The sequence below is a fragment of the Equus caballus genome, chromosome 6 (genome assembly GCF_041296265.1).
Source record: "Equus caballus isolate H_3958 breed thoroughbred chromosome 6, TB-T2T, whole genome shotgun sequence".
NCBI lineage: Eukaryota > Metazoa > Chordata > Mammalia > Perissodactyla > Equidae > Equus > Equus caballus.
In genome coordinates this window covers 50,213,843-50,241,122 of record NC_091689.1, presented here as the reverse complement: position 1 = coordinate 50,241,122, position 27,280 = coordinate 50,213,843, and the positions used below count along the sequence as shown (strand labels likewise).

The 27,280-nt window shown below is 35.7% G+C and overlaps 1 protein-coding gene across 4 annotated transcripts in view; it reads left to right on the top strand.

Moving 5' to 3' along the window:
• Nucleotides 1–27,280, top strand: part of LOC138924650 (uncharacterized) — a 41,413-nt gene that overhangs the window by 8,578 nt on the left and 5,555 nt on the right. Inside the window, exon 5 of one of the 4 annotated variants that reach the window (XM_070269864.1) lies at nucleotides 20,824–20,954. The exons of 1 other annotated variant lie outside the window; for it this stretch is intronic. The gene's annotated coding sequence lies outside the window, so the exon portion shown is untranslated. Of the gene's footprint in view, nucleotides 1–590; nucleotides 660–13,750; nucleotides 15,064–20,823; nucleotides 20,955–27,280 lie in introns of those variants that run through there. 2 more of the 4 variants (XM_070269862.1, XM_070269866.1) reach the window with 2 other exon arrangements.

Sequence of the window (27,280 nt, the reverse complement as noted above, 5' to 3'; positions counted from 1 at the left end):
TACTGTTTCAAACTGGACTTGTATGTACAGATCACCAGTCAAATCTCCCAGGAAGAGCAAGTAAAAAAATATATAAAAACAGTAATCAGTTACTAAGGCAATGTCTCCTAATGATCTATTACCTCAAAATTTGCTTTTGTAAATCACAGTTTACCCGTAACTTTTAGTAGAAGAACTCATGTCTGTGAATGTTCCAAAACTGATAGAAGACAACAAACTAAGTATTGACAAAGCCTTGTGAACCCCAGTAGGGTGAACAAAATGAAAACAAAGTTACGTATATCATATGTAATTGCTGAAAACCAGACCAAAAATAAAAGCTGAAAGGCAGGCAGAGAAAAACAGAATTTACCTTCAAAGGAAAAATTGGCAGCTAACATAAAAAGAAGAAAACATGAAAGCCATATGATTACTGAAAGACTAGTGCCATACTAAAATTCTATTCCCAGAGACAAGATGCTAACTATATGAGAATGATATGAGTATATAATCATATTTCATAGGTGAAATAAAGGTAATTTAAGATAGGTAGAAGAAAAGAATTAATTTCTTTGGACTCCACTAAGGATATACACTATAATGTTCTTTAGGTGTAAGAATATGATCCCAAATGGAACCTCAGGATAAAGGGCAATTCAAGATGAAGGGCAATGAAATAGGTAAATATGGGTGTAAATGTAAATGGATAGCGATTACATACAACCATAATATTAACGGTTTTAAATTGCATAAAATTAAAGTACACTTTAAGTGTTGCAATTACATCAAAAGGGAGAGACATGGAGTTATTACAATGGCTAGGAAGAGATCAAGCAACCTTTTATATTGGACATTAAATCAAAGATGCATGTTAGAATTTTAAGGATAAGCACCAAAATCATAACAAAATATTACATAACTATGAGAATATTGGAGGAATATATCTCTATTAATGGAACAATAATAATTTAATGGAGTAATTCTTAACAGAACAATATATAATGCAGTCAATGAAGTAGAAGAATTCATATCAGGATCATTCTTGGACAAAGATGCTGAGGGTTGCAGGAGTTCAAGCATGATCTTCAGCTTTATCTCCTGAGTTCTTTCTGGATATTCAGGGGCCCATAAAGTACTGAAGAAGGACATTGGAGAAGGAATGAATGATTCCAATCACGAAAGTGGAAGCATCTCTAAATGCTTCCGAGTCAGTTTTCTTGTGTTCCATTTTCCTATCAACTACTCTCACCTGCAGACTAATTTCATTTACCTTTGTCCATTGGTCCTTTTCCTAAAAACTATTTAGGTTCCCTTGGCTTCTTAATAATTCTTACAGATTCACTTATCTAAGTATATGCTATATATATATATATATATATATATATATATATGATTTGGAAACCCATAATATATTTTTTCAATCTCTTTTTCTAAAAAAATAGCCATGTGGTTTTGTGTGAGGAAGCCACATTAAAGAGCCTCATCGTTGTCATTCCCTCCCGATTTATTTTAATCTCAAATGAAGGTCCAAAATAAATTTCTGAGGTCAATTTTGCTCTATTTCCTCCCCTTAAGATACATATGTCTCTGTAAGAACTAGTTTGTCCCCATGTGGAACTGATAGTATATGATTGTTCCAAATGTTTCAATGGCTGAGATTTCAAGCATATTTATTATCTTAATTTCCATTACATTTTTTTAAAATAAATTTATTTAAACCAAAAACAAAAACAAAAACAATTCACTCATTTCTCCCACTCATCATCCCCTGCCTCTGGCAAGCACCAAATTGTTCTATTCATCAGTGAGCTTGGTTTATAAATGTAGATATAGATTAGATATAGATACATAGATTAGATATAGATTAGATATAGATACATAGATTAGATTTATATATAAAGATAGATATAGATGTATTTTAGTTTCCAAATGTAAGAGAAATCATATCGTATTCGTCTTTCTCTGTCTGACTTATTTCTCTTCGTATAATGCCCTTAAGGTCCATCCATGTTGTAGCAAATGGCAAGATTTCATTCTTTTTTAAGGCTAAACAATATTCCATTGTACATATATATATATATATATATATATATACAAAATGTGTATATATATATATATATATATCACACTTTCTTTATCCATTCGTCCATTGATAGACACTTAGGTTGTCTCCATATATTGACTATTGTAAATAATGCTGCAGTGAAGATGGGGATGCACATATCTTTTCAAGCTGGTGTTTTCATTTGCTTCAGATCAATACTCAGAAGTGGAATTGCTGGATCATATGGTAGTTCTATTTTTAACTTCTTGAGGAAGCTTCACACTTCTTTCCATAGGGGCTGCACTAATTTACATTCCAACCAATAGTGCACAAGGGTTCCCTTTTTTCTACATCTTTGCTGACACTTGTTTTTTCAAGTCTTTTTGATAATAGCCAGTCTAACAGGTGTGAGGTCATATCTCATTGTGGTTTTGATTTGCATTTCTCTGAAGATTAATGATGTAGAGCATCTTTTCATGTACCTCTTGACCATCTGTATGTATTCTTTGGAAAAATGGCCATTTGGGTCTTTTGCCCGATTTTTAATCAGATTGTTTGGGGTATTTTGCTATTGGGTTATATGAGTTCCTTATAGATTTGGATATTAGCCCCTTATCAGATATAGGATTTGCAAATATTTTCTCCCATGCAGAAGGTTGCCTATTCATTTTGTTGATGGTTTATATTGCTGTGCAGAAGCTTTTTCATTTGATGTAGTCCCATTTGTTTACATTTTTACTTTTGTTGCTGTTGCTTTTGCTTTTGGTGTCAGATTCAAAAAATCATCACAAAGACTTATGTCAAATACCATATCACCTATGTTTTCTTCTAGGAGTTTTGTGGTTTCAGGTCTTATGTTCAAGTATTTAACCCATTTTGAGTCAATTTTTGTGTAAAATGTAAGATAGGAGTTCAGTTTCATTCTTTTTCATGTGGCTATAGAATTTTCAACACCATTTTTTTAAGAGACTGCCCTTTCACCCATGTATACTCTTGGATCCTTTGTCATAAATTAATTGACCATATAGGTGTGGGTTTATTTCTGGGCTCTCTATTCTGTTCCATTGATCTATGTGTCAGTGTTTATGCCAACACCATACTGTTCTAATTACTATAGTTTTGCAATATGCTTTGAAATCAGTGAGCCTGATGGCTCCAGCTTTGTTGTTCTTTATCAAGATTTCTTTGGCTATGCAAGGTCTTCTTTGGTTCCATACAATTTTTATGACTATTTGTTTTCATCCTAAGTGGATGTTGAATTTTGTCAAATGCTTTTCAACATCTATTAAGATGATCATATGATTTTTATCCTTCATTTTATTAATGCAGTGTATAACATTGATTGATTTGGGGACGTTAAACCATCCTTGCATCCCTGGAATAACTCCTACTCAACCGTGGTGCATGATTCTTTGAAACTCCTGTTGAGTTTTGTTTCCTAATATTTTGTGAAGGATTTTGCATCTATGTTCATTAGGGATTTTAGCCTGTAATTTTCTTTTCTTATGGCATCCTTGTCTGGTTTTGGTATCAGGGTAATGCTGGCCTCATAAAATGAGTTTGGCAGAGTTTCTTCCATTTTTATTTTTTAGAAGAGTTTGAGAAGGGTTGGTATTATTTCTTCTTTGAATGTTTGGTAGAATTCACCAGTGAAACTGTCTGGTTCTGGACTTTTGTTTGTTGTGAGATTTTTGATTGCTAATTCAATCCCCTTACTAGTAGTCAGTCTATTCAGATTTCCCATTTCATTAGCATCCAGTGTTGCTAAGTAGTAGAAACAAATTTATCCATTTCTTCTAGGTTGTCCAATTTGTTAGTGTATAATTGTTCATATACACTTGAAAGGGCAGTCTCTTAAAAAAATGGTGTTGAAAATTCTATAGCCACATGAAAAAGAATGAAACTGAACTCCTATCTTACATTTTACACAAAAATTGACTCAAAATGGGTTAAATACTTGAACGTAAGACCTGAAACCACAAAACTCCTAGAAGAAAACATAGGTGATAGTAGTCTCATGATTCTTCATATTTCTGTGGTACCAGCTGTAACAACTCCTCTTTCATTTCTGATTTTATTTATTTGAGTACTTCCCCTCTGGTAACCACCAATCTGTTCTCTGAATCTATGAGCTTGTTTTTGTTTTTGTTTTGTTTGTTTGTTTTGTTTTTTTAGATTCCACACATGAGTGAAATCATACAGTATTTGTCTTTCTCCATCTGACTTATTTTGCTGAGCATAATACCCTCAAGGTCCATCCATGTTGTCACAAATGGCAAGATTTCATTCTTTTTTATGGCTGAGTAGTATTCTGGTGTGTGTGTGTGTGGGTGTGTGTGGGTGTGGGTGTGTGTGCACGAGCATGCACTCACGCAAATGTGTGTAGATATATATATATATATATATATGCGTGTGTGTGTGTGTATATACATATATATCACATCTTCCTTATCCATTCATCCATCAATGTACACTTAGGTTGTTTCCATGTCTTGGCTATTGTAAATAAGGCTGCATTAAGCATAGGGGTGCATATACATCTTTTTAGATTATTGTTTTTGTGTTTTTGAATAAATACCCAGAAGTGGAATTGCTTGGGCATATGGTAGTTCTAGTCTTAAGTTTTTGAGGAATCTCCCTACTGTTTTCCATAGCAACTTCACCAATTTACATTCCCATCAACAGTGTATAAGGGCTCCCTTTTCTCCACATTCTTTCCAAAACTTGTCATTTATTGTCTTTTTGATAATAGCCATTCTAACATGTGAGGTGATATCTCATTGTGGTTTTGATTGCATTTACCTAATAACTAGTGATATTGAACTTCTTTTCATGATATCTGTTTCCTTCCCCGGATTAGCGAAGTTTTCACCTATTATTTCTTCAAATAAATTTTCTGGTCCTTTCTCTCTCTCTTCTCCTTTGGGACTCCTATAATGTGAATGTTAGCCCACTTGAGGTTATCCCAATGGTCCCTTAAGTTATCTTCATTTTCTTTTCTTTTTTTTTCTTTTTTGCTGCTCCGTCTGGGTGAGTCTTATTGCTTTGTCTTCCAGGTCACTGATAGGATCTTCAGTTTCATCCAGTCTGCGTTTGAAGCTCTCTAGCATATTTTTCATTTTAGTTATTGTATTCTTCAGCATTGTAACTTCTGTTTGGAACTTTCTTATATTTTCCATCTCTTTTTCGAAGATCTCACTGTGTTCATCCATTCTTCTTCTGAGTTCAGGAAGCATCTTTATGACCATTACCTTGAACTCTTTATCAGGTAGATTGCTAATCTCCATTTCATTAATTTTTTTTCTGATGTTTTGTCTTATTCTTTCATTTGGAACATATTCTTTTGTCTCCTCATTTCGTCTTATCCTCTGTGTTTGTCTCTATGTATTAGACAAATTAAGTGCCTCTAGCAGACTTGTATAAATGTCACTTGAGGCCCTTAAGCACAATCCCCTCTGACTACCAGAGCTAGGCGCTAAAGGATTGTCCGCTGTGTGGTCTGCTTGTGCCCGTTGGCTCTGGTAGGGTCATGAAAGTAGCATGCGAGGGCAGGGCTCCTCACCTTTCATGTCTATTGGTCTCATGCACAGGCAGCATGGTGCTGGGGGGCAGGGCTGTTTCCCCTTAAAAATGGTGCCTACCAGTTTTCTATCCTAAGAGAGAGTCCCAACAGACTTTTGCCACTCTTGCAGCTGCTTTAAGATTAACAAGTGACTCTCCTTCACGTATGGTCAAGGCTCTTTCAAACTGATGCTTTTTGCGCTGGGTCCAGTGGTGAGTGGGTCTGTGTGTGAGCCCTTTAAGAATGGGATCCTCATTCTCTCTAGTCCTATGTTTCTCTTGAATGTAAGCCCCATTGGTTTTCAAGGCCAGAAATTTTTGTGGTCTCATCTGTCTAGTGTAGGACCCAAGGGGTAGGGTGCCTGGTGTGGGGTACAAACCATTTGATCCTCAGGAAGAAGCTCCATTGATTGATTGATTGATTAATTGATTGATTGATTTGCTATCCCTCCCAATTGTGGCTTACCATGCCAGGGGTGGGGTTTTTAGCATGATCATGTCTCTGCCTCTCTTACCGGTCTCAGTGTGGCCCCTTTAAACTTTTATGTGTAACAGATGTTCTGCTAGTTCTAGGATTCTTTTTAGAGGGATTTTTTCCATATGTAGCTGTATATGTGTTGTGTTTGTTTTGTGAGAGGAGGTGAGGTTAGGATCTTCTTATGCCACCATCTTGAGCCTCTTGAGACATCTAGTTTTTTGAGGTAGGCCTTTATTGTTATGAACTTCTCTCTTAGAACTGCTTTTCTGCATGCCAAAAATTTTGGTATGTAACATTTTTTTTCATTTGTTTCAAGATATTGTTTGATTACTCGTTTGATTTCTTCTTTTTTGACCCAATACTTGTTCAGTAGCATGCTATTAATTAATTAATTTCTAGTTTCAAAGCATTGTGGTTGAAAAAGATGCTTAATATGATTTCAGTCCTCTTAAAATTAAGACTTGTTTTGTAGTCTGACATAAGATCTATCTTGGAAAATATTTCATGTGTACCTGAGAAGAATGTGTATTCTGTTGCTTTTGGTTGGAATGTTTGGTAAATATCTATTAAGTCTATCTGGTCCAATGTGTCATTTAAGGCTGATCTTTCCTTTTGATTTTCTGTCTGGATGATATATCCATTGATGTAAGTGGGGTATTAAAGTGTCCTACTATTATTATATTGTTATCTATTTCTTCTTTTAGATCTGTTAATATTTGCTTTTTATATTTAGGTGCTTCTTTGTAGGGTGCAAAAATATTTACAAACGTATCTTATTATTGTATTGGCCCTTTTATCATTATGTAATGCCCTTTTTTGTCTCTTATTATAGTCTATTTTAAGTCTATTTTGTCTGATATAAGTATAGCTACTCAACCTTTCTTTTGGTTTCCATTTGCATGGAATACTTTTTTCCATGCTTACACTTTTAGTCTGTGTGTGTCCTTACATCTAAAGTGAGTCTCTTGTAGCCAATATATAGATATGCCTTGTTTTTTTTAATACATTCAGCCACTCTGTCTTTTTTTTTCTTTCAGGAAGATTACCCCTGAGCTAATATCTGCCACCAATCTTCCTCTTTTTGCTGAGGAAGATTGGCCATGAGCTAACATCTGTGCCCATCTTGCTCTATTTTATATGTGGGATGCCTGCCACAACATGGCTTGATAAGTGGTGTTTAGGTCCATACATGGGATCCAAACCCCAGGCTGCTGAACCCTGAGCCACCACAGTGGAACATGAGAACTTAACCACTGCACCACCAGGCTGGCCCTCTGTGTCTTTTGATGGCAGAATTTAGCCCTTTAACATTTAATGTAATTATAGATGGGTATGTGTTTGTTGCCACTTTTTAAATTGTTTTATGGTCATTTTTGTAGTTCCTCTGTGTTCTGTTCCTTTCATCATTTCTTGCTCTCTTCTTTTGTGCTTTGATGACTTTCATTAGTTACATTCTTAAATTCCTTTTGCTTTATCTTTAATGTATTTACTATAGGTTTTTGCTTTGTAGTTACCATGAGGCTTACATATAAAAACTTGTATCTATAACCATCTAGTTTATGTTGATAACATCTTAAGTTTGAGCCCATTGTGAAGTTTCACATTATTACTCTTCTATTCCCAAGTTTTATGTTTTCGATGTCACATTTTAAATTTTTTTATCTGTGTAGTCCTTAACTAATTATTGTAATCATGAATGCTTTTACTACATTTGTCTTTTAACCTTCACACTAGCTTTACAAGTAATTAATCTGCAACTTTTACTATATGTTTATCTTTACAATGAGATTTATCATTTCACGTGTGTTCTTGTTACTAATTATTACCCTTTATATTAAGCTTAAAAAAGTCTCTTCAACATTTTTTTATGGCTAATTTAGTGGTGAAGAACTCCTTTAGTTTTTGCTTCTCTGGAAAACTCTTTATCTCACCTTAATTTCTGAATGATAACTTTGCTGGGTGGAGTATTCTTGGTTGGAACTTATTTTCTTTCAGCATGTTGAATATATCTGTCTTGAAAAGTTTCTTTTGAAAAATCTGCTAATAGTATCGTAGGGGTTCTCTTGTATTTAATAAGTTGGGGTCTTTTTCTTACTTCTTTTAATATTCTCTCTTCATCTTTAACCTTTGACATTTTAATTATAATGAGTCTTGGTGTGAGTCTCTTTGGGTTCCTCCTATTTGGAACTCTCTGGGCTTCCCGGAACTGGATGTCTGTTTCTTTCCCCAGGTTAGGAAAGTTTTCAGCCATTATTCCTTTAAATAAGGTTTTTGCACTTTTCTCTCTCTTCTCCTTCTGGGAGCCCTATGATATGAATGCTAATCTGTATGATGTTGTCTCATAAGTCCCTTAAGCTATCTTTACCTTTTTCATTCTTTTTTCTTCTTGGTGCTCTGACTGTGTAAGTCCCACTGTCTTGTCTTTGAATTAACTGACCCTTTCTTCTCTTTCATCTAGTCTGTTATGGACCCCCTCTAGTTTATTTTCCTGTGCAGTTATTATATTCTTCAGCTCTGTGACTTCTATTTGGTACTTTCTTATATTTTCCTTCTTTGTTGAAGTTCTCATTGTGTTCACTTGTTCTTCTCCCCAGTTTGATGAGCATTTTATGACCATTACTTTGAACTCTTTAATAGGTAACTTACTGATTTCCATTTCATTATTGTTTTCTTCCTAAGGTTTTATCTTGTTCTTTTATTTGGAATATATCCCTTTGTTTCTTCATTTTGCTTGACTCCCTGTGTTGGTTTCTATATAGTAGATGAAATAACCAGCTCTTCCAGTCTTGAAGAAGAAGGCTTGTCTAGGAGATGAAACATATCATTCAACCCTTCCTCAGTTCTTGGTTGTCTTGTAAACCTTTGTGCTTGTTCAAGCAGTCTATTATATTTTAATAGCTCCCAGTAGTAGAGGATGTGCCAAGACTGTCAGTTTCCCAAACAAGACGATCTCAGCACCTAGATTCAGGCTGACTGGAAGGCAGACTCTCAGGCATCAGCTTTTAACAGTGGGTATATATATATATATATACAGTCCTGACATTCTGGAGGTGTCCCCTGGGTGGCAATTGCAGAAATAAGGGCTTCAGATATATAAGCTCTTTTCTGGGTAATAACAGTGAGCTGGAGCAAGGCAGAGGGAGAATGCAAAAAGGGCACCCACAGCCTATGTTCTTTGAAAGCACTCTAGTGGCCACTAAATGTGTGCCAAACCTGAAGACGGATCCTCAGGTCTAAGCTCCAAGATAAACAAAGATGCCTCCTTCACAGAAAGAGTGGAGAGTGTGCCTCAGTCTGATGTCTGTGCAGTGCCCTTGGAGTGGCAGTTTGCCAAGAATCATCTTTCCAATTGCCATAGTCCTGTGAGACTCAGGAATGCAAGCAGGGGGACTGGTCATTAGGACCAGGAAATTAAGGGGTGTCCTCTGGGTGGCAGCTGCATAAACTTGGGCAGCAGACACAAAAACCAGGGCATCAGGCATGTGTAAATCTCCCCTTCAGGAGACAGTGGAACCCTGGAGCATGGCAGAGGGTTAGCATGAAGATAGTGCCCACACTCTGAGGTCGATGGAAAGGAATACAGTAGGCTGGAAGTTGTGTGTTTAATTAGAAGCCTATCCCTCAGGCTGCAGTAATGATAATTAGCTAATAGGTCTCCTTCACAGAAGGATTCAGCTCCTGGGTCTGTTACCTCTTGCTGTGCCCTGGGGGTGGTAGCTATTTAAGGACTCGTCTGTTGGTTACAGTCCTGTGGGGCACACGAGCATAAACTCCACTGGCCTTTAGAGCCAGGCAATGTAGAGGTGTCCCCTGGCAGCAGTCACAAAAGTCGGGATGCTGGACAGGGCTGTGAGCTTCTTTCTGTGTAACACTAATCATTACAGTATCATGGGACCAGGAACACAAGCTCCCTTAGCCTTCAGAAACACGCAATCAGGAGGCATCCCCTAGGCAGCAGTCACAAAACTCCAGGCACCAGATGCAAGTGAAAGGTCCCTTCCAGGACACAGTGGTACTCCAGAGCATGGCAAAGGGAGAGCACAAAGATGGTACCTGCCAGTCTCCATCCCCAGAGAGGGTTTCAGCAGGCTTCTAGATGTGTGTGTTAAATTATATATCTTCCCTTTGAGCCAACACCTTAATATAGGCAGGTGAGCCTCCTTCGCTCCCAGAAATCAGTTTTCTCTGAGCTGGCCTCTAGGGTAGATGAGTCGGAATGCATGAGCCTTTTAAGAGTGGTTTCTCAGATTGCTACAGTCTTGTGGGTCTCAGGATGGTGGCCTTGTTGGTTTTCAAAGTTAGATGTTTTGGGGACCCATCTCTCAAGTTTATGTCTTAAAAGTTGGGCTGCTCATTGTGAAGTTCAAACTGGTCACTCCTCAGGGAGAAGGCCCATTTTTGGAATCCCCTCCCAGTTGTGGGATGCCACATTGGGGGTGGGGTTTATCACAAGACCGTGTCTCAGTCTCAACTACCTACTTCAATATGGTTTTCTTCACATCTTCCCAATGTTTAGTCATCACTCAGCCAGCCTTTAGGTTTTCTTAAGAGGAAATTGTTCTATCTGTAGATGTAGACCTTAGTGTGTCCATGGAGGAGGTGAGTTCAGGATCTTCCTAAATGACATCTTGAACCAGATTCCAAGCATTTTTATTATCTTCTATTATCAATAGATCCTCTGCACCCAGACTTTGTAGTCCCCAGATAAAATTCCCATGATCATCTTGTCACTGACTATACTATTTAGGTTCAATGCCTTACCGTCATTCCCTCAAAAGAAGATGCCTCCCCACCTAAAGTTGCTGGACAGACTATGTTCCACTTTCAAAATGCCACTATCTGGGTGAAGAGTGGTTTATGTCCTATGTTGTGAACTAACTGTCTAGTAAAAGAGAACAAACACCACAAACGATACATGATACAAGACAAAAGAAACCCAGGAATAGCACTTGGTACCACAGACTTTGGTCAAACCAAAGATGAGCTTGTGCTGAGCACAGCTGAACAGTATAGGTTGCTTAATGGGAAAGGAATCCTGATTTCTTTCAGATTCGTATGTTTATAGAGGTATTGGGAGTGGCAGGGATCATCTAGCCTAGGCTAGACTCACTAAGTCATCCATCAGCCTAACAAGTTTGTATGTCTACAATTTTAAAAATACTTATAATGTAAGGTAAAGAAAGCCAAGGCTTAAAAAGTACTTTGATCATAGATACAAAATATATACATCATAAAAAATTGAGAGAGTTGGAATGATGCCAGCAAAATGGCAGAATAGGAAGCTCCAGGCCCTTGTTCTTCCAAGAAAGCATTAAAAAAAATTAAACACTGCCTATAACGACTTTATAGGTGGTCTGAGAAATAGTCAAAGACCTACAGCAACCAAGGGAATGCCCAATCAAGAAAAAGCCACATTCAAACTATTAGGAATTTTTATGGCATTTTTACTTGTAATTGCCCCACACTCTCCCTCATGTGGCAAGGTCTTAGCCTGGAGATAGTGGCAACCCAGATCTCAATTCCCTGCCTCAAACTGAGGGAGAAAAGCATACCTTACTTCCAATGTTTTAACTTGTCTGAGGGCTGCCTGAAGGACTATTCTTTGTTTCACTGAACTTGGAGCTCAGGGGAGGAATAGTAGCAAAACTCAGATCTCAAACTGGGAAAAGCAGTGAAAATGGCAGGCACTTGAGCTAAATGCTGCAGAAGACTATAGAGCCACAGGCACCTAGGGCAAGAGATCAGAAGTTGAGACATACAACAGACCATCTAACTCCTTGTGGAGAACCTGGGTGTGACACATTGGGTAGTTAAGACATTCAAAACCAGCCGTATATATGGAGAAATTTAAAAAGCTACATGCAGACCTAGGCAAGATGCATGCCCAGAAAGGCTGAGAAGACCTTAAGCCTTCACCTCAGACTAATCCCAAAGCTCAAAGTACACCCAATTGAAAAATACAGATGTCTTGACACAGAGCCAATTTGCAAAGACTGGAAGAGATAGCCGTTTTACCAAATGCCCAATTTTCAACAACAACAAATCATAAGGCATGAAAAAAAATATGGCCTACTCAAAGGACAAAATAAATCTCCAGAAATTGTCCATGAGGAAGCACAATATCAGTCTACCTAGACAAACTTCTAAAATGTCTGAACTAAATATGCTCAAGGAGCTAAAGAAAAATAGACAAAGAACTAAATGAAAACAGGAAAATTATATACAAACAAAATGAAAATGTCAACAAATGACAGAAAATATTTCAAAGGAACCAAACAGAAATAATAGAGTTGAAAAATACAACAACTGAATTGAAATATTCAATACAAAAATTCAAAACAGATTAGACAGACAAAAGAAAGAATCAGCTAACATGAAGCCATGATATTTCAAATTATTGAGTCAGAAAGAAAAAAGAATACAGGAAAGTGAACAGAGCCAAAGGTACTTACAGGACACCATCAATCAGACCAATACATTCATTATGGGTGTCACAGAATGAGAAGAGAGAAAGCGCAGAGAGGTTATTTGAAGAAATAATGGGCAGAAGCTTACCAGATTTGATGAAACACATAAATCTATAAATCCAAAAAGCTCAATGTATTCCAAGTAGGATAAACCCAAGGTGATCCATACTGAGGCATGCAATCAAACTGTCAAAAGCCAAAGCCAGAGATAATCCTGAAAACAACAAAAGAAAAGTAATGTGTCAAGTAAAACGGAACCTTGCTATGATTATTAGTAGATTATCCAGTGGATATCCTTGGAGGCTAGAAGTCAATGGGATGTTACATTTGGGATCTGGGTCTGAATGCTATAGACTGAATGTTTGTTTCTGCCCCAAATTCATTTGTTGAAATCCCAACCCCCAGAGAGTAGTCAATTTTATAGAGACACACAGTAGAACAGTGGTTGGCAGGGATGGAGGGAAGAAAAAAATGGAAAATTATTTGATGGGTACAGAGTTTCAGTTTGAGGTGATGAAAAAGTTCTGAGATGGAGTGGTGTTGGTTGCACAACAATATGAATATACTTAATGCCACTGAACTGTACACTTAAAATGGTTAAAATGGTAAATTTTATGTATATTTTACCATAATAAGAAAAGATGAGATGGTAAATGTAAACACAGAGCCTAGTGCAAAATCACTATGTAACCTACAAAAGATAGATGGTGTTGTTAAAATTATTATCAATGTAGTGTGACTAAAGGTGATATAGATGCTGCATATACCATTTGATTCAAATTAGGGAGTTAAAAAAAATATAAGGGGAAAACACCCAAATTCATAGAAAAATAGATCAGACGTGATCAGAAGAGATCAGAAGCGAAGGGTAAGGGGAATTGGAGGAAAGTGGTCAAAAGTTACAAACTCCCAGTTATAAGATAACTAAGTACTAGACATGTAATTTAAAACTTGATAGCTTTAGCTAACACTGCTATATGATACATAGCACAGTAAAGAGAGTAAATCGTAAGAGTTCTCACTACAAGAAAAAAAATAAGAGAAGTATACATTACCAGTTCTCCTCATTATATAATGTGGAAATCTGTTGATAAATATCTTACTTGGCTTTCTCTGTCAGAGAAACTATAAAAGTTTTTTCTCATGGTAGTATCATCTCTTTTTGTGCAAAAAACAACAGTTTCCTATAAAACAAAATAACATTTCTTGGTACAAAAACAGGTCCACAGATCAATGGAACAGAATTGAAAGCTCAGAGATAAAACCACACATCTATGGACAGCTAATCTTCGATAAAGGAGCAGAGGGCCTACAATGGAGAAAAGAAAGTCTCTTCAACAAATGGTGCTGGGAAAACTGGACAGCCACATGCAAAAGATTGAAAATTGACCAGTCTTTTTCACCACACACCAAAATAAACTCAAAATGGATCAAAGACCTAAAGATTAGGCCTGAGACAATAAGTCTTTTGGAAGAGAATATAGGCAGTACACTCTTTGACATCAGTTTCAAAAGAATCTTTTCGGACACTGTAACTCCTCAGTTGAGGGAAACAATAGAAAGAATAAACAAATGGGACTTCATCAGACTAAAGAGCTTCTTCAAGGCAAGGGAAAACAGGATTGAAACAAAAAAACAGCTCACTAATTGGGAAAAAATATTTACAAGCCACTTATCCGACAAAGGGTTAATCTCCATAATATACAAAGAACTCACACTGCTTAACAACAAAAAAACAAACAACCCGATCAAAAAATGGGCAGAGGACATGAACAGACATTTCTCAAAAGAAGATATGAATATCGCCAATAGATACATGAAAAGATGTTCATCATCGCTAATCACCAGGGAAATGCAAATCAAAACTACACTAAGATATCACCTTACACCCGTTAGATTGGCAAAAACATCCAAAACCAAGAGTGACAAATGTTGGAGAGGTTGTGGAGAAAAAGGAACCCTCATACACTGTTGGTGGGAATGCAAACTGGTACAGCCACTATGGAAAACAGTATGGAGACTTCTCAAAAAGTTAAAAATAGAAATACCCTATGACCCAGCCATCCCATTACTGGGTATCTATCCTAAGAACCTGATATCAGAAATCTCAAGAGTCCGTTGCACCCCTATGTTCATCGCAGCATTATTTACAATAGCCAAGACGTGGAACCAGCCTACATGCCCAGAAACTGAGGATTGGATAAAGAAGATGTGGTATATATACGCAATGGAATACTACTCAGCCATAAAAAAAGACAAAATTGGCCCATTCACAACAATGTGGATGGACCTCGAGGGTATTATGTTAAGCGAAATAAGCCAGTCAGAGAAAGACGAACTCTATATGACTCCACTCATAGGTGGAAATTAGTATATTGATAAGGAGATCTGATCGGTGGTTACCAGGGAAAAGGGGGGGTGGGGGGAGGGCACAGAGGGGGAAGTGGTGTACCCACAACATGACTAACAAAAATGTACAACTGAAATCTCACAAGGTTGTAATCTATCATAACATTAATAAAAAAAAAAAATAACATTTCTGAAGTCATTCAAAGGCTGATGTTACGTTGAAACTTATACTTATTGATGTGCATATGTTTTTTCACAATATACTTTGTTGTCCAAGGACCTAGTGACAATACTAGAGATATGGAAATAAATAAAAACATAAAGCAAGATATTGAGTGTAGTTCTGAGTGAGACAAGCAATAATCAATGAATAAGAATTAGGGAATGAGAATCAAAAAGTACCTGAGTAAAGAGAGTATGCTTCTTTTTTGTCATCAGAGTCATTGTGCAGATTTGGAAACCAATCTTTGTTTTCTGGGCCCAATAAACTAATAAGGAAATTCAAACAAGATCTCAAGACTTTAATATCTCTTAATATTTTGAATGAAAACTGGCCCGTTAATGTGTTTTCGGTGTTATTGTTATGAAACAAATGTTTATTTTATAAATAATAATTTCATTATAAATAACACTTAAAAGAGTAAAAATACTAAAACAAAATAAAACCAAAATCACTCTGGTAATCTTGTTTTGTAACCATTATAATGGAGACTCATACAACACACATAGTTTATTGTTGATAATAGTGGGAATTTCAAATATTTTATTAGGTTTCTATGATTTATGGAGTTGCAAAATAGCTTGAAGAAAATGAAAAGCAGGTATTTTTAAAATAAATATCATACTATGTTAATGTATTTCTTTTTGCAACTTTAAGAAGATGTAAAACGGTTATGCGTGGCTGTAGAAAATTGTGTTATGTTCATAATTTCTGCTAATATGATAAAGTGCTTTTGCATGACAAACAGTTCCTAATTACTCATTTCAGAATATTCTCTGTTTAATAGAAGTTAGTTACTTTGGTTAAAAGTTATAATTAATAGGATGGTAGCAACTGCATAAGAAACTATTGGGACAGGGAAATACAATTGTATACGTGCTTTTGCTTTTCAAAGAAAAAAATAGTTTTTTCCCAAATCAATGGTACTCAAATTATTAGGTCTCTGGGCTTCATTACACTCATACAAATCATCTCCTGTGGTCGCTCGGTTGCTGAAGGAATGTTTCCAATCACTTCTGATAACAAAGGCTTCATTGCCAGTTCTTATCTAAGGCACTAGTATTTCTGATAATAAAAATTCATACCTGGAATGCTGAGAATTACATATATCTATAGAAAATGTATTTCTCATTAGTGCAGAAACTGTCAATATGGCCTCTATTTGCTAAAGAAATTATTGAAATGAATGGTTAAGACACCTCATTTGCTTATTATAACACGGAGCATAAGGGGAAAATATTCTTATATTATTTGCACACTATTTTTTGCAGCTTCCTGGTCAAAAGTGTGAATGTTAAGTCACAGAATTTTCTGAATGATCTACATATTACGCATGTACAATTTATTATTTAACAAGTTCTTATAAAATTATTATATATATGCAATGCATGCCTTCTAAGTGTTTTATAAATATTAATTTAGTAACTGTACTTATCTCATAAATACCTTTCTCTTCTCTTAATGGTTCTTTATCTAATGATAAACTTTTGCCCTACATTGCAAATCCATCTTGTTTTGTTAGATATGATCTTCCCAAGGAGGTAGGTCCTCGGACATGCATATACAGTTTTATGCTTGGCCATGACACCTCAAACAAGCACACAAGTATACAAAACTTGTTCAGATCAAGAAACTGCTACATATATGACCTTTATTATGTTGAGGTAAATTCATTCAATAACTATTTTGTTGAGAGCTTTTATCATGAAAGGACATTAAATTTTGTCATATGACTTTTCTGCATCTATTGAGATAATCCTGTGATTTTTCTCCTTCATTCTGTTAATGTGGTGTATCATATCAATTGATTTGTGTATGTCAAACCATCCTTGCATCCCAAGTGTAAATCCCATTTGATCATGGTGTATGATCATATTAATGTGCTGTTGAATTCTATTTACTAGTATTTTGTTGAGGATATTTGCATCTATATTCATCAGTGTTATTGGTCTGCAGTTTTCTTGTGAAATTCCATAGTTAACATTGTATTCAACAGTGAGAAACTGAAAGCTTTTCCTTTAAGATCAGGAATAATGCAAAAAAGCTCACTCTTGCTACTTCTATTCAACATAGTACTGAAGGCCTAGCCAGAGACATTAGGCAATGAAAATAAATAAAAAGCACCCAAATCAGAAAGAAAGAAGTAAAATTATCTTTTTGCAGCTGATATGATCTTATATGTAGAAAACTCTAAAGATTCCATCAAAAAAAAAAAACCCTGTTAAAACCAATAAGTGAATTCTGCAAACTTAAGAATACAAAAATAAATTGTGTTTCTATTCACCAAGAATAAACTAGTGAACTAGGTGAAAAAAATTAAGAAAATAATCTAACTTGCAATAGCATCAAAAAAGAATAAAATACTTTGGAATAAATGTAACCAAGCCGGGGTGAAAAACTTGTATAGTGAAAATTAAAAATCACTGATGGAAGAAATTTTAAAAATACAAATAAATGGAAAGAAATTCTGTGTCTGTAGATTGGAAGACAATATTCTTAAAATGTCCATACCACCCAAAGTAATCTACAGATTCAACGCAATTCCTGTCAAAATCCCAATGGCATTTTTTACAGGAAAAATATCCTATAATTCATACAGAACCACAAAAGAACTCGAATAGCCAAAGCAATTTTGCACAAGAAGAAGCAAACTGGAGGTATCACACTACCTTATTTCAAAACATGTTACAAAGCTACAGTAATCAAAACAGTATGGTACTGACATAAAAATAAATAGTTATATCAACTGATAGAACAGAATAGAGAGCCCAGAAAAACATTGACACATGTATGGTCAACTGATCTTCGATCAGGGTGCCAAGAATACATAATAGGGAAAGGATAATCTTTTCAGCAAATGGCACTGGGGAAACTGAATATCCAGAAACAAAACAATAAATTTGGACCCTTATCTTACATCATGCACAAAAATTAACTCAAAATAGATTAAAGACTTAAATATACGACCAGAAACTGTAAAACTCCTAGAAGAACACATAAGCGAAAGTTTCATGACATCAGTCTTTGCAGTGATTATGTGGATATGACACCAAAAGCATAGGCAACAAAAATAAAAATAAAGTGGGATTATATCAAACTAAAAAGCTTCTGTACAGCAAAGGAAACAATCAACAGAGTGAAACAGCAACTTACAAGATGGGAGAAAATATTTTCAAACCATATATCTGATAAGGGGTCAATTTCCAAAATATATAAGGAACTTGTAAAACTCAATAACAAAAAAACTAATAAGCCAATTAAAAAATGAGCTAAGGACTTGAATAGACATTTCTCCTAAGAAGACATATAAATGGCCAACAGATATATGAAAATATGCTCAACATCACTAATTATCAAGGAAATGAGAATTAAAACCTATATGAGCTATCACCTCATGTCTGTCAAGATGACCTTTATCAAAAAAACAAAAGACAAATGATCCAACAATGTAAAGAAATTGGTACTCCTGTATATTGCTGGTGGGAATTCAAAACGGTGCAGCCACTATGAAAACAGTATAGATATTCCTCAAAAAATTAAAAATAGAACTGCCATATGATCCAGTAATCCTACTTCTGGGTAAATATCCAAAATAATTGAAATCAGGATCTAAAAGAGATATTTATACTTCCATGTTTATTACAGCATTATTCACAATAACCAAGAAAGGAAAACTTAAATATTTATTGACAGATGAATAGATAAAGAAAATGTGGTATGCCCTCACAATGGAATATTGTTCAGCGTTAAAAAAAAAAAAAAAAAGAAAGAAAGGAAATTTTGCCATATGTGACAATATGGATAAACCTGGAGGATATTTGGCTAAGTGAGATAAGCCAGACACAAAAGGACAAATACTGTATGACTCCACTTATATGAAGTATATAAAAGCATTAAAACTCATAGAAACAGAGTAGAATGGTATTTATCAGGGGCTGGGGAGAGGGAGAAATGGGGAGTTGCTGTTTAACTGGTACAAAGTTTTAGTTATGTAATACAAATAAGTTCTAGAGATCTGCTGTAAACATTGTGCCTATAGTTAAAACTTTGTTAAGAAGGCAATACCATGTTAAATGTTTCACCACAATAAAAAACATTAAATTAAGTTAAATTTTCCAGAACAGTTTAAAAAAGTACTAATCCTATATGGCAATGAACTGAGTTTCTGATAATATAGTTCTATATGCACAGAATGCATTGAGAAGACAGGAAAATTCATGTGCATACTATTGAAACTCTGACTCTAAAATAATGTCCACGTTGTCACTTTCTGTTTCTGTCAGTCCTACCAGAAAAAGTAACATCGGATCACAGATTTTACCTGTCCTTTTTACTCCTGTATCCAAAGCTCTTAGAACTGTGTCTAAACCATTGCCGACCTTTTATTAATTATTTTTTCAATGAAAAGATGTATAAATGAAACCAGGTGAGGGGTAGCATGATAAAACTGAATGGCACTTAAGAATCAACTAAGGTCAGATTCAACACAACTGTCTCAATAACATGCAGAAAAAGAAAACTGAATTAAATGGGTTTGCTCAATGATGTTCATCATTCTTCCAAATTATTGATTGAGTGGAATATCTAATGAGAGCAAAGCACACAGTGTAGCTAGAAAAAAGGCAGCACAGAGCTAAAGGAGATACAATACAAAGGTGGACTATTTAGCATTCAAAACTAATTTTTAATTGATCCTAATTGGGTGAATTTTCTCTTCCTTTTTTCAACCTGCTAAATGTGAAGTGTCAAAAGTCAGTTGTTTCAAGTGTCTTATTCTGCTATTTGTTATATCTCTAAACTTGAATCAAATACATAATCCCTTTAAGATTCATTTCCATCATCTGGAAAATGTAAAATTAAACTGAATAATTTCTTACAAATATGTCATGAGAATGGTTCAATGTATAAATGTGTAAAGTATTAACATAGTACCTAGCAACTAATAAATGATCAAAAATATTAGCAAAAAATATATGTATGCTAGGGCTCATAGGACAGAGGTCATGAATTACAGTAAGTTTGGAGATTAAACTTTAACTACAGGCACCCCTCGGAGATCTTGTGGGTTCAGTTCCAGAGCAGCACAATCAAGTGAATATCGTGATACAGTAGGTCACACAAATTTTTTGGTTGCCATGAATATAAAAGTTATGTTTACACAACACTGTAGTCTATTAAGTGTGCAAAAGAATTATGTCTAAAAAAATAAAGTACATACTGTAATTACAAAATACTTTAGGGGCCAGCTCACAGGAGTGGACCTATACACCTCCTATCGAGCCATGCTGTGGCAGCACCACACATACAAAGTAGAAGAAGATTGCCACAGATGTTAGCTCAGGGCCAATCTTCCTCATCAATACAAACCCCAAAACTTTATTCTTAAAAAATATTAACCATCATCTGAGCCCATCTTCCTCTATTTTATATGTGGGACACCTGCCAAACCACGGCTTAGCCAAGTGGTGCCATGTCCGCACCCGGGATCTGAACCAGCAAAACCCCGGGCCACCGAGGTGGAACGTGCGCACTTAACCACTGCACCACCAACTAGCTCCAGACTCTTCTTTTCACAAATGATTTCTCTGTAGAGTGTGATGCTGTTTGACAGCGTTTACCCACAGTAGAACTCTTTCAAAATTGGAGTCAACCCTCTCAAACCCTACCACTGCTTTATCAACTAAGTCTATGTAATATTCTAAATCCTTTGTTGTCATTTCAACAGTCTTCACAGCATCTTCACCAGGAGTAGATTCCATCTCAAGAAACCACCTTCTCTGCTCATCCATAAAAAGCAACTCCTCATGTGTTGAAGTTTCATCATGAGATTGCGGCAATTCAGTCACATCTTCCGGGTTAGCTTTTAATTCTAGTTCTTTTGTTATTTCCACCATATCTGCAGTTACTTACTCACTGAGGTCTTGAAACCCTCAAAGTCATCAATGAGAGTTGGAATCAACTTCTTCCAAACTCATCTTCAATGTTGATATTCTGACCTCTTCCCATGAATCACAAATGTTCTTAATGGCATCTACAATGATGAATCCTTTCCAGAAGGTTTTCAATTTTCTTTGCCCAGATCCATCAGAGGAATCACTATCTATGGCGTCTATAGCCTTATGAAATGTATTTCTTAAACAATAGGACTTGAAAATCAAAATTATTCCTTGATCCCTGGGCTGCAGAATGGATGTTGTGTTAGCAGGCATGAAAACATTAATCTTGTACATCTCCATCAGAGCTCTTGGTTGACCAGGTGCACTGTCAATGAGCAGTAATGTTTTGAAAGGAATTTTTTTTCTGAGAAGTGTGTCTCAATAGTTGGCTTAAAATATTCAGTAAACCATGTTGTAAATAGATATGCTGTCATCTAGGCTTTGTTCTTCCATTGAGAGAGCACAGGCAGAGAAGATTTAACATAATTCCTAAGGGCCCTAGGACTTTTGGAATGGTGAGCATAGGCTTCAACTTAAAGTCATCAGCTCTATTAGCCCCTAACAAGAGAATCAGGCATTGACTTCTAAGCTTTAAAGCCAGGCATTGACTTTTCCTCTCTATCTATGCCAAGTTATACATGGCATCTTCTTTCAACATAAGGCTGTTTTGTCTACATTGAAAATCTGTTATTTAGTGTATCCACCTTCATGAATTATTTTAGCTAGATCTTCTGGATAACGTGCAGCTTCTACATCAGCACTTTCTGCTTCACCTCACACTTTTATGTTATAGAGATGGCTTCTTGCCTTAAACCTCATGAACCAAGCTCTGCTAGCTGCAAACTTTTCTTCTGAAGCTTCCTCACCTCTCTTAGCCTTCACAGAATTGAAGAAAGTCAGGGCCTTCCTCTGAATTATGTTTTGGCTTAAGATAATATTGTCACTGGTCTGATCTATCCAGACCACTAAAACCTTCTCCATATCAGAAATAAGGCTGTTTTGCTTTCTTATTATTCTCCCTCCCCCTGCTCTGTTCATACCCCAGGGTGTTGATTTACGCAAAATACATTTCACAGTTTCCTTGGCCAACCAGCTTCCAATTAGATTCAGTCAACGGGAACAACTGACTTACATTTGGAAGGTGGAAAGGGGGGAGAAGGCTGGTGTTTTTTCCTTTCTCTCTCTGCTTCAGGGTATGTCTCCTGCCATGGCCACTCATGCTACATGGTTTTAACTTCTGCCAAATGACAACTACCTCCCCTTCCCACCAGGCACCATCCACTGTGGTCCCAGTTCCCAAAAAGTGACTCTGGGAAAGCCATTTGCTCTCTCAGTTCCTCCAGCCCTAGGAATGGTACCAGCTTTCTGTTATGCTCATCTCTGGGTTGTCCTCTTTGCCGTGTTTGTCTTTTCATGTTTCCCAGCTACTTTGTACATATGTTCCTGTATTCAGTTCCCTCTATTTCAGGATCTGGCATGGGCTTATTTGCCTGCCTGGAACCTCATAGGTACACCATCTTCCTTCAAATATGATCAACTATTTGCCACACCCTTGTTCCCCTGACTATTCCTTTGGTCCGTTCCCTCCCCTTCTTCACCTCATTCACTCCTCTCCAGTCACAATGCCTTCTTTCTATTCCTCAGACATGCCGTTCAATCTACATCACAGAGCCTTCACACTGTAGACCTCCTCCTCCAAATAATTTAGAGGCTCGCTCCTTCATTTCATTCAGACCTTGCTTAAATATCACTCACCTAGGCTGTGACTACTTCCCTGACCACCTTTTCTAAATGTGTACCCCCATCATTCCATATAAACTATAATATTTCCTACACAGATAAAGAAGCCCAAGTTCCTTCACAGAACCAACAACTGAAATTCAAATCTAAAATGACCCAATATTTTAAATCTACTCTTATATGTAAATTTTATTAAGTGAATTTTTATTGGACTTCTGTATCTTTATGGTAAGTTTTTTATGATTATATAATACTGAGATTGATCAAGATTATAGACAGTGTTATAGAGATCAGATAGTTTTATTTTAACAAATACAAAGGAAAAAATGACATAAAACCTTCGAAGACATGAGTCTCATTTCAACTGGAAACCTAGATAGTCTGGGAAGACTGAAACTAGACGAGATCAGAGGTTATTGATATTTTTTTAAAAAACACAGATAAAATGGTTTATAATTGCATGGGAGTCAGTGTGACTCAAGATTCAAAAATTCTATTCCTATAACAGGAACAATTGTAATAAGTCAGACACTGTCTGTGTAAGTTTAGTTTTGAGTCAAAAATAACTAGGCACTATAAGAACACATCTGTTATATTGGAAGGGCTGAAAGCAACTTACTTTTTTTCTCTCAATTTCTCTTTAAACTTGAAACATAAGCTTGCTCTTTCCATGTTTCCATTCAGTCTCCAATAATATAAGTAATTCTCAGATAGTTCAAATCGTTTACCCATTTTCAGCACAGGACCATTTATTTCAACAATTCATATCCTCAGTTCAGAATAATAACAAAATTATTTTATTCAAAGTTAAAGTTTCTCTTAATCAAAAAATTCCTGGAGACAAATGAAAATGAAAATACATGTCAAAATTTATAGGATACAGCAAAAGCAGTTCTAAGAGGGAAGTTTATAGCAATGCAGGCCTACCTCAACAAACAAGAAAAATCTCAAATACATAATCTAGCAGTGCACCTAAAGGAAATGGGGAAAGAGGGAAAAACAAAGCCAAAAATCAGTAGAAGGAAAGAAATAATAAAAATAAGAGCAGAAATAAATGAAATACAGACCAAAAAAATAGAAAAAATCAATGAAACCAAGATCTGGTTCTTTGAAAAGATAAACAAAATTGGCAAACCTTTAGCTAGACTCACCAAGAAAAAAAAGAGAATGTTCAAATAAATAAAATCAGAAATGAAAGAGGACAAATTACAAAAGACACCTCAGAAATATAAGAGATTGTAAGAGAATACTATTAAAAGCTATATGCCAACAAATTGGATAATCTACAAGAAATGGTAAATTCTTAGACTCATACAACCTTCAAAAACTGACTCAAAAATAAATAGAAAATTTGAATAGACTAATCACCAGTAAGGAGATCAAAACAGTAGTCAAAAACCTTGCAAAGAATAAAAGTCCAGGACCAGATGGCTTCCCTGGTGAATTCTACCAAACATTCAAAGAAGACTGAATACCTATCCTTCTCAAATTCTTCCAAAAAATTGAAGAGGAGGAGAAGCTTCCCAACTCATTCTAAAAAGCCAACATTACCATGATGCCACAACCAGACAAGGACAACATAAAAAAAGAAAATTACAGGCCAATATCACTGATGAACATCGGAGCAAAAATCCTCGACAAAACACTAGAAAATCAAATACAATTCATTAAAGAGATCATACACCATGATCAAGTGGGATTTATTCCAGAGATGCAGGAATGGTTCAACATCTGCAAATCAATCAAAATGATACACCACATTAACCAAATGAAGAATAAAAATGACATGATCCTCTCAAAAGATGCAAAGAAAGCATTTGACAGGATACAGCATCCATTTATAATAAAACTCTGAATAAAGTGGGTATAGAAGGAAATTACCTCAACATAATAAAGATCATACATGATAAACCCATAGCTAATATCATTCTCAATAGAGAAAAACTGAAAGCTATCCCTCTAACAACAGGAACCAGGCAAGGACGCCCATTTTCACCACTCTTATTTAACACAGCATTGGAAGTACTAGCCAGAACAATAAGGCAAGAAAAGAAATAAAAGGGATCCAAACTGGAAAGGAAGATGTGAAACGGTCATTATTTGCAGATGACATGATTTTATATATAGAAAACCCTAAAGAATCCACCAAAAAATTTTTAGACATAATAAAGTTGCAGGATACAAAATCAACATACAAAAATCAGTTGTATATCTATACACTAACAACAAAGTAGCAGAAATAAAAATTAAGAATACAATCCCATTTAAAATTGCAATGAAAAGAATAAAATACATAGGAATAAACTTAACCAAAGAGGTGAAAGACGTATACACTGAAAACTATAAAACATTGTTGAAAGAAATCTAAGAACACACAAAGAAGAAATGGAAAGATATTCTATGCTCTTGGATTGGAAGCATTAACATAGTTAAAATGTCCATACTTCCTAAAGCAAACTGCAGATTCAATGCAATCCCTATTAAAGTTCCAATGACATTTTTCACAAAAATAGAATGAAGCATCCTAAAATTTATATGGAACAACAAAAGACCCTGAATAGGCAAAGTAATCCTGAGAAAAAACAACTAAGCTGGAGGTATCACATTCCCTGATTTCAAAATATACTACAAGCCTATAGTAATCAAAACAGCATGGTACTACAAAAGCAGACACACAAATCAATGGAATAGAATCAAGAGCCCAGAAATAAACCCACACATATATGGACAGCTAATTTTTGACGAGAGTGCCAAGAATGTACAATGGAGAAAGGAAAGCCTCTTCAATAAATGATGCTGGGAAAACTGGAGAGCCACATGCAAAAGAATGATAGTAGACCTTTATCTTACACTTTACACAAAAATTAACTCAAAATGAATTAGACTGGAATGTAAGACCTGAAACCATAAAACTTCTAGAAGAAAATATAGGCAGTACGCTCTTTGACATCAGTCTTAGAAGAATATTTTCAAGTACCATGTCTGATCAGGCATAGGGAAACAAAAGAAGAAATAAACAAATGGGACGACATCAAACTAAAAAGCTTCTGCACAGCAAAGGAAATCATCAACAAAACAAAAAGTCAACCTAACATTTGGGAGAAGATATTTGCAAACCATATATGTGATAAGGGGTTAATATCCAAAATATATAAAGAACTCATACATCTCAAAGACATAAAAATTAACAATCCAGTTAAAACATGGGTAAAAGATCTAAACAGACATTTTTACAAAGAAGATATACAGATGGCCAACAGGCACATGAAAAGAGTTTTAACATCACTAATTATTATGGAAATGCAAATCAAACTACAATGAGATATCACCTCACACCCATCCAAATGGCTATAATTAACAAGACAAGAAATAAAAAAGTGTAGGATAGGATGTGGAGAAAAAGGAACTCTCATACACTGCTCGTGAGAGTCTAAACTAGTGCAGCCACTATGGAATCTCCAGTATGGAGATTCCTCAAAAAATTAAGAATAGAACTACCATACAACCCAGCTATTCCACTGCTGGCTATTTATCCAAAGAACATGAAAACATGAATGTGTAAAGATACATTCACCACTATATTCACTGCAGCATTATTCACAAGAGCCAAGACTTGGAAGTAACCTAGGTACACATCAAGGGATGAAGAAGATGTAGTATATATACACAATGGAATACTACTCAGCCATAAGAAACAATGAAATCTGACCATCTGTGACAACACGGATGGAACTTGAGGGTATTATGCTAAGCAAAATAAGTCAGAGGGAGAAAGTCAAATACCGTATGATCTTACTCATAAAAAGAAAACAACAACACACAAACACATAGAGACAAAGATTTGGATTGGTGGTTATGAGAGAAAGAGAGTAGGAAGGAGGGTGAAAGGGGTGATTAGGCACATGTGTATGGTGATGGATTATAATTAACCTTGGGTGGTGAACATGACAATTCTATACAGAAATTGAAATATAATGTTGTACATCTGAAATTTATAATGTTATAAATCAATGTTACCGCAATAAAAAATAATAATAAATAAAGTTTCTTTCCTTCCTTCAACTTTAACTTCACTCAGGCTATGACACTTGCAGATGAGAAGGGATGTATTTAACTTTTCCCACTCCTCACTTAATTTTTTTTTTGGCTCCAGCCTTGATAATATTGGTTCTCCCCTCTCCAAACATGTAGAGAAAGATGCATGAAAAACACATAAGGAACAGAGAATTTCTCATTTTCTTGACACTATGCTCTCTGGATATGGGAGAAACTCAAATTCTGAGTCTTCATCTCAGGGCAGGCTCTCAGGGATTTCTTGGAAAATCCCCTTGGAGCCCTGTACCTGCAGCTCTCCTCACATAGGCAATGAACCTTCACTAGTTTGTTGTCTGGTTACAATCATTCCCTCAAACCAAAGGCATTCTGTGTTCTATATATTCTGTTCAAACTTTACAACCCCCCAGACAATCTTCTTATATAGTACATGTATTTGTTTGCTATTGCTGC